Source organism: Rissa tridactyla, chromosome 3 (assembly GCF_028500815.1).
Source record: "Rissa tridactyla isolate bRisTri1 chromosome 3, bRisTri1.patW.cur.20221130, whole genome shotgun sequence".
Taxonomy (NCBI): Eukaryota; Metazoa; Chordata; class Aves; order Charadriiformes; family Laridae; genus Rissa; species Rissa tridactyla.
In genome coordinates, this window is record NC_071468.1 from 70,498,897 (window position 1) to 70,510,913 (window position 12,017).

Sequence of the window (12,017 nt, forward strand, 5' to 3'; positions counted from 1 at the left end):
AAGAAAACAAATATTCCTCCAGCCCTCACACGCTCACCTTCTGAAGCTTTTTTAAGCACTCCGAGGTAAACAGCAAGCACTTCCAGCGACAGTTTCTGAGTAATGATGGGGAAGAGTGAGGAGGTGGTTGAAAGCACCACTGGCTTCTTAATGCAAACTCTCTTTTATACTACTCAGGGAACACATGTTCAATCACTGCTTATGAAACAGCTTTGACAACATGAGAGGAGTTTTTGCTTGATGTTTGTTTAAGTGAGATTATTACTTTGGCGGCAATTGCTTTTATTTTACCTCCCCCCCCTTTTTTTGTTAAACAAAAGCAACCCAGAATCTTAATAACAGGTAAGTGAGTGGCTGTCTTCTCTGGAGACTTCATTATCATGAGGTTTCACTGCACTCCAGCTCCTCTGAGAAGACATTTAAAGAGAACCTAAGAAGGTAGTGTAGAATTTCTAATACCTGAGCCATCCAAGAAGAAAAACAAGCCAGACATATTAGAAGAATCCCATCCCCACTGAGGGACTTTTCTTTAAAGTCTCAAAATCACGCCATTGCACGTGATGCCTACTGTCAAGAAAGCGATAGGATTAGTGTTTCATTTTTGAACACAGAACATATTAAGCAAAACATGTTTACAGAAATCCCTGCATATTTATGGTACTATATTGTGCCTTGGAGAAAGCTTTTCTTAGGTGAACAAAAGCAGCAGTAAACTGAATTCTTTACTGTGAGGGTGGTGAGGCACTGGAACAGGTTGCCCAGAGAAGTTGTGGATGCCCCATCCCTGGCAGTGTTCAAGGCCAGGCTGGATGGGGCTTTGAGCAGCCTGGTCTAGTGGGAGGTGTCCCTGTCCAGGGCAGGGGATTGGAACTAGATGATCTTTAAGGTCTCTTCCAACCCAAACCATTCTGTGATTCTATGAATTAGACTAGGAGCCTGATTACAAATGATTTTACATCACTGAATTTAACCATATTTAAGACAAATTATATTATCATGATATTTAAGGCAGGGACTGCAAACAGTTTTGCTGTTGTAAGCATCTGTTTGTTACTTCTTATTAAAGGTAGTGTCACTGGCCTTCTTTTACTCTGGGAAATAAGGGTCCCTCTTCCCTGTTATATTTTTTCATGCACAGATGGTAACAAGAACTTCACACCAACTTTTCAGAGGCTCAGCTTTGAAGCTGGGATGACAGGGTCGCAGGATGGCTCAGGCAGGACTGGAGCTCGGGAGGTCCCTGGTCGGTCCCTGCCGCAGCAGGCTCCGCGCCGGGGTCAGCCGGGGCTGCTCAGGGCTGTGTCCTCTGCGGGCTGGAACCCCCCGATGGAGCTGGCACAGCCTCCCTGGGCAGCCTGTGCCTCGGCCGTGCTGGCCCCGGGGAAAAGCCTTTTCCTCGGGTCCCATCTCAACCTCTCCTGCTTGGTCCAGCCGATGCCCCTTGCCTCTCTGGCTCCCTCGTCTCCACCACCTCCCCGCAGGAACCCCGGAGCCGTCTCTGCCCAGGCTGAGACGGCCCCATCCCTCAGCCGCTCCTCACAGGGCAACTGCCTCAGGTGTGATTGTTGTGCTCCTGGTACTCTAGAAAACAGCTTCTTCACCAGAGGAAAGCGCACCCTATTTTATATGGAAACAAATCAAGGTGAATCACATCGACAGCCCTTGTCAGCTCCACAGCATCAGCTGCGTCAGGGCTGGAGCTGTGCTCCTGTGTCCAAGCCCGGCGACAGGCAGGATTACAGCTAAACCAGTGTCTCACCTTCCAACTACAACTTGTCTCTGTAAGAACACCCCATTCACGCTCTGGAAGAAGCGGCAACAGAAACAGGGCAGTCCCAGGGTGGCTTCCCTTTTTTGCAGGACAGTTTATAAAGCAAATCCTCCGCATTTTTATTCATACAGCAGCAGAAAAAATGCAGCACTCACACTACACGCTGGATTTAAATTAAGACGAAGGGCCACATGGTTGTTTAACACCTTGTCATATCACCTGTCAAAGCTAACAATGCTATTCACAATTGGCTAAGGCCTGAGAAAAGTGTATACTTCAGGTATTAGGCATTCTACTTGGTACCAGGGGGGAAATTCTGGTTCTATTTCAAATACTATTTTCCGAACTGCTTGTCCACTCAGAGACAGGATTTCTAGACATCATCTTCTGGCCTTCTGATTACTTTAGTCCTCCTATCTAACCAAACCCTGTCCACAACAGATGGAACAGAGCTTCCAAGTTCTCTGTATAAATACTTACAGGACAAATCTTACCAATAGTGTTTAATGGAAACTGTTAATTAAGGACTATAAGATCCAACTGTGTAGATACAAATTGCTTATGAACAAAGCATACCACATATTGCCCAAGACTTAAAGTTATTTTTGATGAGGCAGAGGATGAGTGTAGACTCACCTTAATGATAATCTCTTTGGCATCACACATTGATACGTTGTGGAGCACTTTTATTAGTTAGTATGAAATACATAACAGCTGCCAACGCTTCTGCTTCTGTCTGAGCAAAAGCAAGATACCCTGTCACGAAGAAATTATAAATATCGATGGGTGAGATGCTCGGCTACAGGATACAAATGACACAAGATTCAAAACTAGGGAAAACAAGACTTAAAGCAAGCGTCAAGCCTGAGCAAAAGGAAATACTTTATCCAGGCAGAACACATAGTCGTGTGAATTTTATTAATGCCTCGCTGGTATCTCAGCCTCAGTCAATAGACATCATACAGAAATCATGAAACCCCCATCCAGGTGTTTTCTGTAGTGTACATGAATATACAAATAGACACAGAGCTTCCACATAAACATTCCCTAAGATACAGGATAACTCCAAGATGTTTCCTCATCAGAATATGTTATGTCATGGGGAAAATGTACGCACTTTAATGCAATATTGTCCTGAAAGTATGAAGAAGTAGCACTATTAAAAGCTCTGGGCTCACAAACTGAAAATTCCTTCCTTCCTGGTCCTCCTCATTTTCATTTTTGTTGGTTCTTTTTCTTTTAAGGCCTATCACACAGGTACTACTAACTGTTTTGTATTCGCAACTAACTCAAAATACTGTGAAGAGTATCGTAGTGCCATTCCCCTTCAACAAGTCAGCCTGCTCCACCAGGAATAATAATCACAAAGACCAAACCCAGAGATCTGAAGGCATGTGGGTTTGTCTTGTAAAAACGGCTTGCGTACTCCACTGATGTTCATTTTAATACTTGTTTTTATTGACCTGCTGTCTATTCTTTAGGCAAAGAGAGCTGCAGGATGTCGATCCGATCCAAGGCTGATTCCAAAGGCGGAATTTTCATTGCGGAGCAGGAAGCTGTCTCTGCCCAAGAGGTGTTGAATGCAGCACGTCTTCCAAGGGTATTTCAACAGCTCTGCAGCTGCATTACTCATCACAGTTACAGGATACTCAGGAGCCTATGGACAAACTTGTGGGTTCCCCACAGAATTTTGTAAACCGGTTTCAAAGGTAATTGAAAAAGGCTAAAATAAAAGGTTGCCCATTTGCCCGTGAAGGCTGGAAAGCGGCATAAATTGTTCCCCTGTTGTGCATCAGCAGGTGTTTAGATCTGCAAACACAAACAGTACTGTGTACTACAAACCCATTGCACCTTCCCTCTGTTGGACGGAGTATGTGGACAGGATGGGGAAAGCCAACAAAGAGGAAAATAATGCATTGCTATCATTACGTATGCAGCAAATACAGCTTAAGCTGGATTAAAGAAGAAAAAAGCAAGAAGCACTCCCTCATCTGCACTTGCATCTCTGGGATCTTCCTAAGGACACCACAGCAAAACGGAAGGGTTTTCATGAAGAGCTGCGTCCTTGCAGCCCGACCTCGGGGGTCACCACGGGAAGATGTGTGCTACCTACCAAAGCAGGGACACGCGGAGAAGCTTCTGCCACAGATATTCAGCGCTTGCCGTGCTCCGGTAAGCCAGCCCCCCAACACCCCCTGTCCCAAAGCCTCAGCCTGGTTGCACACCCCTGACGCAGCTTAAAGGCTACTCAAGGTCTGCCTCGTACTGCTAAGTATTTTATTTAAAAATTCAATTTAGTTATTTGTCCTTCTTAAGCAAGTGCCTACTTTTGGATATTAAAACACACTTGACCAATGAAATGGTTGTATTTTTCAGCGGAGAAGTATCTTCCCTTGTGCAGTGCGAACCTGACCCAGCTGGTAAAATCATCATCTCCCTGTCGCAGAGGTTCAAGTTCAACACTTCTACTGGCAGGGTTTTAACATCCCTTGGATGCACCTTAACCGAAACAGACTGGGTAGAACCTCCGTACGTTGCTACATCCCGCATATGGGAGCAACGCAACTGCTGGCGAGGGGCTGAGGGTGAGGAACCGCCGCGGGAGCTGCCTCTGGAACCATCTGGGAGGGAGGCAGCCGGCCCGGCGTGACTGGTGGCGGCTCCCCGGCGTGCGGGGGGAGCCCTGCCAGGAGGGGCCGGATCCCTGCAGCGGGGAAGGAAGGATGTTTTGGCACCGTCGAAGTGCAAGAAGATGAGGCAGGGCAAGATGTTACGTGAGCATATGTGCCTATTCCCAGAGAAAAAGAGGTTCTTGTGCGCCTCGTTCCTCCTCTAAAGTCAAATGTAATCACTATACAACACTATCCTGTCTCTTTAGTGCAGAATGCAGGCTTTAATAATCTATAAACAATTTCTAAAAGGTGTGAAAAACCTAGTGCAACTTGAATGCGAATGCATATTTAAAAAGAAATTAGCATTACCCACTAAGCCACTTTACTAAATTGGTTTCATTTATTTATGTACGTTCATGGCCAGGCAGCAAGTCCAGTTGATACGATTTCTACAGTAGGAAAAAACCTAGAAAATCAACTTACTATACTATTGAAGCATTCTAAAAAACAAAACAAAAGAAAACAAAACATACCCCCAAAGCAATTTTTTTTCACGGAAGTAATGAAAGAGAGAAGAAAGGAAGTTTTGTGATGGTATTAATGTTGGAAAGAGAAGGAAGGAGTAGATGGGTAATTACCCGTAAATACAGCTCTTAACTTTAGTTATGTAAGAGGACAAATAATCAGAACAATAACTACCCCTTAAAAGTCAGTAAAAGCATCATGTATTTATAAGGGTCTTGCTAGATAAACTCACAGTACCTTTCCACATTTCTCCTCCATTATCCTTCTCCTGTCATGACACGGGGAGAGTGCTAGAGCATCCCGCTACGCAGAGGGAGCAGGCAAGGACGTTCGGATGCAGCCGAACAGTTCAATGCAGAAGAAACAGCAGTGGCAGCAGGAAGCAAATTGAAGTCTAATCAAAAACTTGTAAGCAATTCAGAGAAACTGATTGTGGAAGAAAGTAGGGTTTATCGTGACCACAGTAAGCAAGTGTTTACACTGAGTCAAGATAACAAAAGAAAATTACTGCACCATTGGCTATCAACCCTGTATCTAGAAGTAGTAAATTACGGGCTAGGAAAGCAACAAGTCGGTTTATGAAGTTAAGGAACAACAGCATTTATCTATACCTCATTACCAGAAATATCTCAGACAAATAGAGCTTATTTTGAGCTGACTATGGAGGGGAAAAGGCATGATCAAAACTTCCAAGACTGTGCACTCCCAAGGAGCAGAGAAATTGAAAAATATAATCACTAACCCTTGAGAAGCAGAAGCTACGAAGCTCAGCATCCTATGGAGCACCCATACAAATTTTCTGATGTCTAATAAGCTGAACACTTGCTACAGCTCTTCCCTCAGTGGGGGCATCAACCTCATCTCTCTCATCTCCCCGGTCACCGTCAGTCTTGAGGTTTGTAAGAATTTCATCACTTTGAAATCTCTATTCTTCCACTTACATTGGTTGAAATTGATCCCCAGGGATAAAAAATTACTCTGGGGCAATGAGGGGAGCTATCAGTCAGACAGCAGCATTATTATTTTAGCTTCATCTCCTTCAGAAACCAAGTTGCAAAGAATATAGTCAGGACAGAAGGGAGGAAATAACAAACTGAAATCCCAAATGGAAAAACTTCTAAAGCCAGAGTTATTAAGTCAAGTACAGAAGACGTTATTTCATGTGAGGAAAGCCAGATTTGGGAGCTTTTCACAAACAGATCGCCATTCCTGACTTTCTAGGATTTCTGCTAAGCCATACTCTCAGGCTGCAACGAAAATCTGGATGATCCCCTTGTAAAAATGTAAATGCCAGAATCTTAATCCATCCTAACACAGCTGTTTGACTGTCCAAATACTTCTACCAGACCAGATCGCTTGGATTTACTTTTGTAATTCTCCCCTGCCAGTGCTGGTGGCAATCCCATGGGTCTGGGTGGCCAGTCTGGATCCCACAGAGTGGAACGAATCAAGCCATCAATCCTAAATCCTGCATTGTTTCACTCCCTGCAAAACTGTTTGAGAGAACAAGGAGCACTCTAGGGAGACGAAGACTTTTTGGCCATCAGGATATGGAGAGAGACCAGAAATTTCCCTCACTCTTCCCCCAAAGCCAGTCAAGAGGGAGCCGTGCCCAGAGAAGTGAGTAAGGTCCTGGAGCATCTTCACCAGCAAGCGAAATCAATGAAGTCCAGCAGAAAGCCTGGCAGGAGTTCAGGGAACGTACAATCTCCCACCAGAGTGATCTTTAGCTGATGGAGAAAACTACACATATGATTCCTCAAATTTTCATCCCAGGCTTTAGAAATCAAATGAAACAGGTACGCTCTGAATGAGTCATTAAAAACACTCATTGTTACACTAACAGAAAATATTATTTGAACAGGATAGATCAATAAATGGACACAAGGGAACAATTTTGCACTTCCAGACAGATTAACAACATGACCTGACTGAGTTTCTCTCTCTCTGCATTTCATTATTTGCATCAGTATTTTTTAAATTTGTCATGATTTTGAAGCTCATGTATATTTTTATAGCATATGGATGTCTGTTATGCTGTTTGGCTTAAATGTGTCATGACAAGTCTAAGACAAAATAAACCAGACTGGTCTCTATTCCAACAGGGTGCATTTGAAAACCTATCTGCAGAACTACACCTTCAGTTCTAATGGTACAGTGAGGTGACTGATTGCTTTTAGAAGTTATTTGGGTATTTCTAGTGAAGTTTCAGTTCATCTTACTTCCATGTTAGCAGTTTCTATCAACCACAATGTAACATTTCACAAACATGGTAACAGAAACATTCAAGTTCATAATTTCAAAGGGAATATTAACAATTCGAGGAAAAAACAACAAAACAAAACCCAGACCATTCTCATCCCCATGACTTCTTCAGTGAGGAAAGGCAGTGTCATGGTCTTGCCTTCAGCTGTTTTCAAGTTCTCTATTATGATCAAATATTTAATTCAAACTGGCTTTTGCTAGCTACCAGAGGTGATGAAGTTATACTGGGTAAGTCGATATGCCCTATATATTTTCATATTCATAATACCTAACCACAATGCCCCCAAAGGCGGATTGAATTTTCTTGGAATGACCAAAGTCTCATTACTCTTCAAAATTCACAGCTTTAAGAATTGTGTGTATCGGTACCAACCAGACAAACAGCATGCTGTATATCATTTTATCTATTGCTTCAGGAATATTTTGAATACTCTTTTACTTTTTCCTTCGCTAAAAGCACTTGCCAGCTCTTCAGAGTCCACAAATAACTTTTAACAAATGGAGAGGAGCATCATTCATAACTGAATTAAGAAAAAAAATCTCTTACTGCCAACATTTTGTTGCAATCAGAAAGAAAAATTCCTGCCTTGTGAGTGATCAAAGTACAAGGACACTTCTTGCAATCACGGAAAGATGAAAGTCAATGATGTATTTTAACTGATTTTCTAGGAACATCTTTTGCATCAACAAACTGCATCTTACTTGTTCATTTTCCTGTCCGTGCAACTTTTAATTACGGAGTTCATGCACAAAGGTTATTTTTCAGAAATGTATTTTAATACAACTAAGAAGTGTTATTATGTAAATAAAGCTGGTGGATTTACTCTCTACTTTTCCATGTTCTTACGACGGGCCGTACAAACATAATTTCAGAAAGGTGACGTAGGTAAAAATTGCACCTGGAGCACTTCTGATTGCTTTTCAGCCGGAGCAAAGTCGTTTTACTTTTCCTCCTAATGAGAGGCAGTCTATTTCCGACACTTATTACCAGTTTCCCAGAGCACTTCCTAAAGGTTAATGCCTAACGCTTAACAAACCTAAAGCTGCTCGGTCGAATCGTAGGGAAGCATCTAGGGCAGGGAGGCACGGACAGATTATCCGTGATTTATCCACGGACACGCAGATCGCCGTGGGGGGACACACACACGGCGGGACGCTGGACCTCACGTCCCCGGGAGCACCCTGAGCATCCCCTCCATCGCTCCCCGGCTCCAACTTCTCCCCATGCCTCTCGTCCCACGCCGGTCGGAGCGGTGCCCGCCGCCAAGGGCGGCTGCGGGGACGGGGTGGCCGATGCTCCGGAGCCGGCAGGGACGCGCACCCTGCCTGGACACCCCGCCTGGCCGGGGCTGGGCTCCGCCGGCACCGCTCCGCTCCCCTTCGCGGCCGCAGGGTCCCTCGCGCGCCCCCGCGGGGGTGTCCCCTACCGGCACCGGGCGACCGAGCCGCCACCCCAGCTGGCCACGGCCGGGACGGGGAGCGGGTCGCCGCCCTGCGCCGCTCTCCCTCCGACCGGCCCCCAGCTTGCCCCGCCGCCGCCCCCTCGACCCCCCTCCCGCCGCCGCCGCCGCCGCCGCCGCCGCACTCACCCGGCGCCGGAGGAGCCGCTCCCGCGGCCGGCGGGTCTCTGCCCTCGGCCGCCGCCGCGCCGGGAGCCGCCGCCGCGCCGGAGGAGGCGGCGGGTTGCCGTGCCCGCCCTGCGACCGCGCCGCCTCCCTCCACCACCTCCACCGCCGCCGGCCCGGGGCCGGGGCCTCCCCCCGGCCGGAGCGCAGGAGGTGGCCGCAGCGGGGCAGCCCCGAGGGGATGGAGGGGACGGACCGTCGGCGTAACCCGGCCCTCGGCCCCTCGGTGGGGCATCACTCCCCAAAATAAAGTTTGCCCCCCAAACCCCTCCCCCCCCGGCAAGATTTCCTCTGCGGCCGGGAGAGGCGACGTGGCCGGGACACCCCCCCACCCCACCCCCCCCATACACACCTGCCCCATACACACCTCCAACAAGGACGGCGACATCCTTTGGCATGTCCCTTGTTGGGACATGCCTCCCGAGGGTCCCTGTCCCCACCGTGGCCCTCCCGGAGGCACAGAGCTGTCCCTCTGCAAACCGATGGTGGCAAGGACGGCAGGTCCGGGTGCCTGGTCACCCCAAAATAGCGGTGAAAAATACAGCTCTTACCTGGAGCCTTGCTCGTTTTGGTCTCAGTTCTTCATGTTACACTTTTTTTTTTTTGGCTGCAATCCCTCAAACTGCACCAGCAAAATGACACAGGACATCCTCCCGCTCCTGCCCGATGCAAGCAGCCAGCATCTGACAAATTATGGTGTGAAAACAACGCAAAAAGTTGGCACCTGGATGAAGCCATATGTGACCCTTTTTGGCTACAAGCTTTATTATACCACACGGGGAGAGGCCGAGGTGCAGCTGCACGCATCTGTTTTAAGACTTCTGCCCTCTGGGACATGAATTTACGCAGGAGCTTCAAAAAAAAATCCAACCTGGGCCTGAAATCAACAGTCCTTGCATTTTTTCCTCTTGAAATGTTGCCTTGTGAATGATATTGCAAGTTCTGTGTCTTAATCACTGCGTTTTCATGGGAACACAAAAGCTAACATCTGGCATCTTCGAGTACATCAAGGCACAATCACATTCCCTACAGCTGGATGCGCAGGACTGTATTATACCAAACTGATTTTGAAAGCTTTTTAAAAGATCTAGAAATTTCAGGCATTGATTTTCAATATAGTTGGGTTGTTTTTTACATTGTACCAAAAGGACTCTAGACTATCTATTTTGAAATCCCTTTAAACTGTTTTGAAAATCTCACTACAGGCAATCCATATTTATCTGAGCCTTTAACCAGCCATTTCCCTAGATCCAGTCACAGCCACGTGACAAGGGAACTCGCACAGAGGTTTTCCATTAGTAACTGATATTCTGAGAACCCGGCAGACTCAGCTAAAGATGGGTAGCATCATACCTGGGTTTTTCAGTGCTTACACTACAAGTTATGTCAAGCTTTTTATCATACTTATTTATGATAACAAATAAAGGGAGTCAGAAGGCTTAAAATTTTATTCTATTTTGAATCTCAAGTTGGAATATTCCTGAATCTAAAATCCCTTGGTTTTACTTTTTATATTTTTCTGGTGTGACCTAGAATACTTAGGATCTATCGTTAAGTCTATTTAAGCCATATTACTACAGTAATCCAATTTACAATGGGAGCTTTAAATACCTAATAACTCAGGTGATGGCTTGAAATTGGTTGATTATCTTGCATTTTTATTGGATCTTTCCAAATGTCCTCTTAAAGTATAACAGCTGTATTTTGGAGCATGCCACTACTCCCTCCAAAATCTTTTTCTTAGAATATCATTCACTATATCTCTATATTGGGTTTGTGTGGCAAGGTTTGGATAGCAGGGGAGGCTACAAAGCTGGCTTCTGTGAGAAGCTGCCAAAAGCTTCCTCCATGTCTGACAGAGCCAATGCCAGCCGGCTCCAAGATGGACCCACCGCTGGCCAAGGCCAAGCCCATCAGCAACGGTGGTAGCACCTCTGGATTAACATAATTAAGAAGGGGGAAGAAAACCTGCATAGTTGCAGTAGGAGAAAGGAGCGAGACTCTGAGAGCAACTGGTCTGCAGACACCAAGGTGGGTGAAGGAGTGGGAGGAGGTGCTCCAGGCGCTGGAGCAGATTCCCCTGCAGCCCCTGGTGAAGACCCTGGTGAGGCAGGCTGTCCCCCTGCAGCCCATGGAGGTTAATGGTGGAGCAGATATCCACCTGCAGCCCATGGAGGAACCCATGCTAGAGAAAGTCAATGCACCTGAAGGAGGCTGTGACCCCGTGGGAAGCCTGTGCTGGAGCAGGCTCCTGGCAGAACCTGTGGACTCATGGAGAGAGGAGCCCATGCTGGAGCAAGTTTGCTGGCGGGACTTGTGACCCCGTGGGGGACCCACGCTGGAGCAGCCTGTTCCTGAAGGGTTGCACCCCATAGAAGGGATACGCACTGGAGCAGTTTGTGAAGAACTGCAGCCTGTTCTTCTCACAGGGGAGACTCACAATTGGGGAAGTTCGTGGAGGATTTTCTGCTGTGGGAGGGACCCCATGTTGGAGCAGGGGAAGAGTGTGAGAAGTTCTCCCCCTGAGGAGGAAGGAGTGGCAGAGACAATGTGTGATGAACTGATCACTACCCCCAGTCCCATCCCCCTGTGCCACTAGAGGGGAGGAGGCAGAGAATGCAGGAGTAAAAAGTTGAGCCCAGGAAGAAGGGAGATGTGAGGGGAAAGTGTTTTAAGATTTGGTTTTTACTTCTCATTACCCTACTCTGATTGGCTTTGTAATAAATTAAATTAATTTTCCCTAAATTGAGTCTGTTTTGCCCATGACAATAATTGCTGAGTGACCTCCCTGTCCTTATCTTGACCCATGAGCCTTTTGTTACATTTTCTCTCTCCTGTCCAGCTGAGGAAGGGGCTGACAGAGTAGCTTTGGTGGGCACCTGGCTTCCAGTTGGGGTCAAACCACCACAATCTCCTTCTTTAATGATTTGTCTCTTTGTCATTTATTTTATTATTCAGGCAGATGGTTTGATTTCTCAAAAAAAACCCCTTAGGACTACTCTTTTTAGCTTAATGACAAAAATAAATGGCAGATATCTTTCATTTTCTGGGTTATAAGGGTCTACTCAGAAGAATGAACCTGCAGTTATTCTCCCATGAAGCTAGTATTTATGCTATAGATTTACATTCAGCAGCTCATTTTTCCTGCAGAAACTGGAATTCAGCATGCTGATTGCCTACAGTGCTTCATTTGTGTAAGGACACACGAGGAAAGAAGAT

At 46.3% G+C, this 12,017-nt stretch overlaps 1 protein-coding gene across 3 annotated transcripts in view; it reads right to left on the reverse strand.

Moving 5' to 3' along the window:
* PKIB (cAMP-dependent protein kinase inhibitor beta) overlaps window positions 1-9,454 on the reverse strand; it is a 59,070-nt gene extending 49,616 nt beyond the window's left edge. Inside the window, exon 1 of one of the 3 annotated variants that reach the window (XM_054195720.1) lies at window positions 9,350-9,454. The gene's annotated coding sequence lies outside the window, so the exon portion shown is untranslated. Of the gene's footprint in view, window positions 1-8,762; window positions 8,871-9,165; window positions 9,220-9,349 lie in introns of those variants that run through there. The other 2 variants (XM_054195723.1, XM_054195721.1) reach the window with 2 other exon arrangements.
* Between the last annotated feature and the right edge of the window lie 2,563 nt (window positions 9,455-12,017).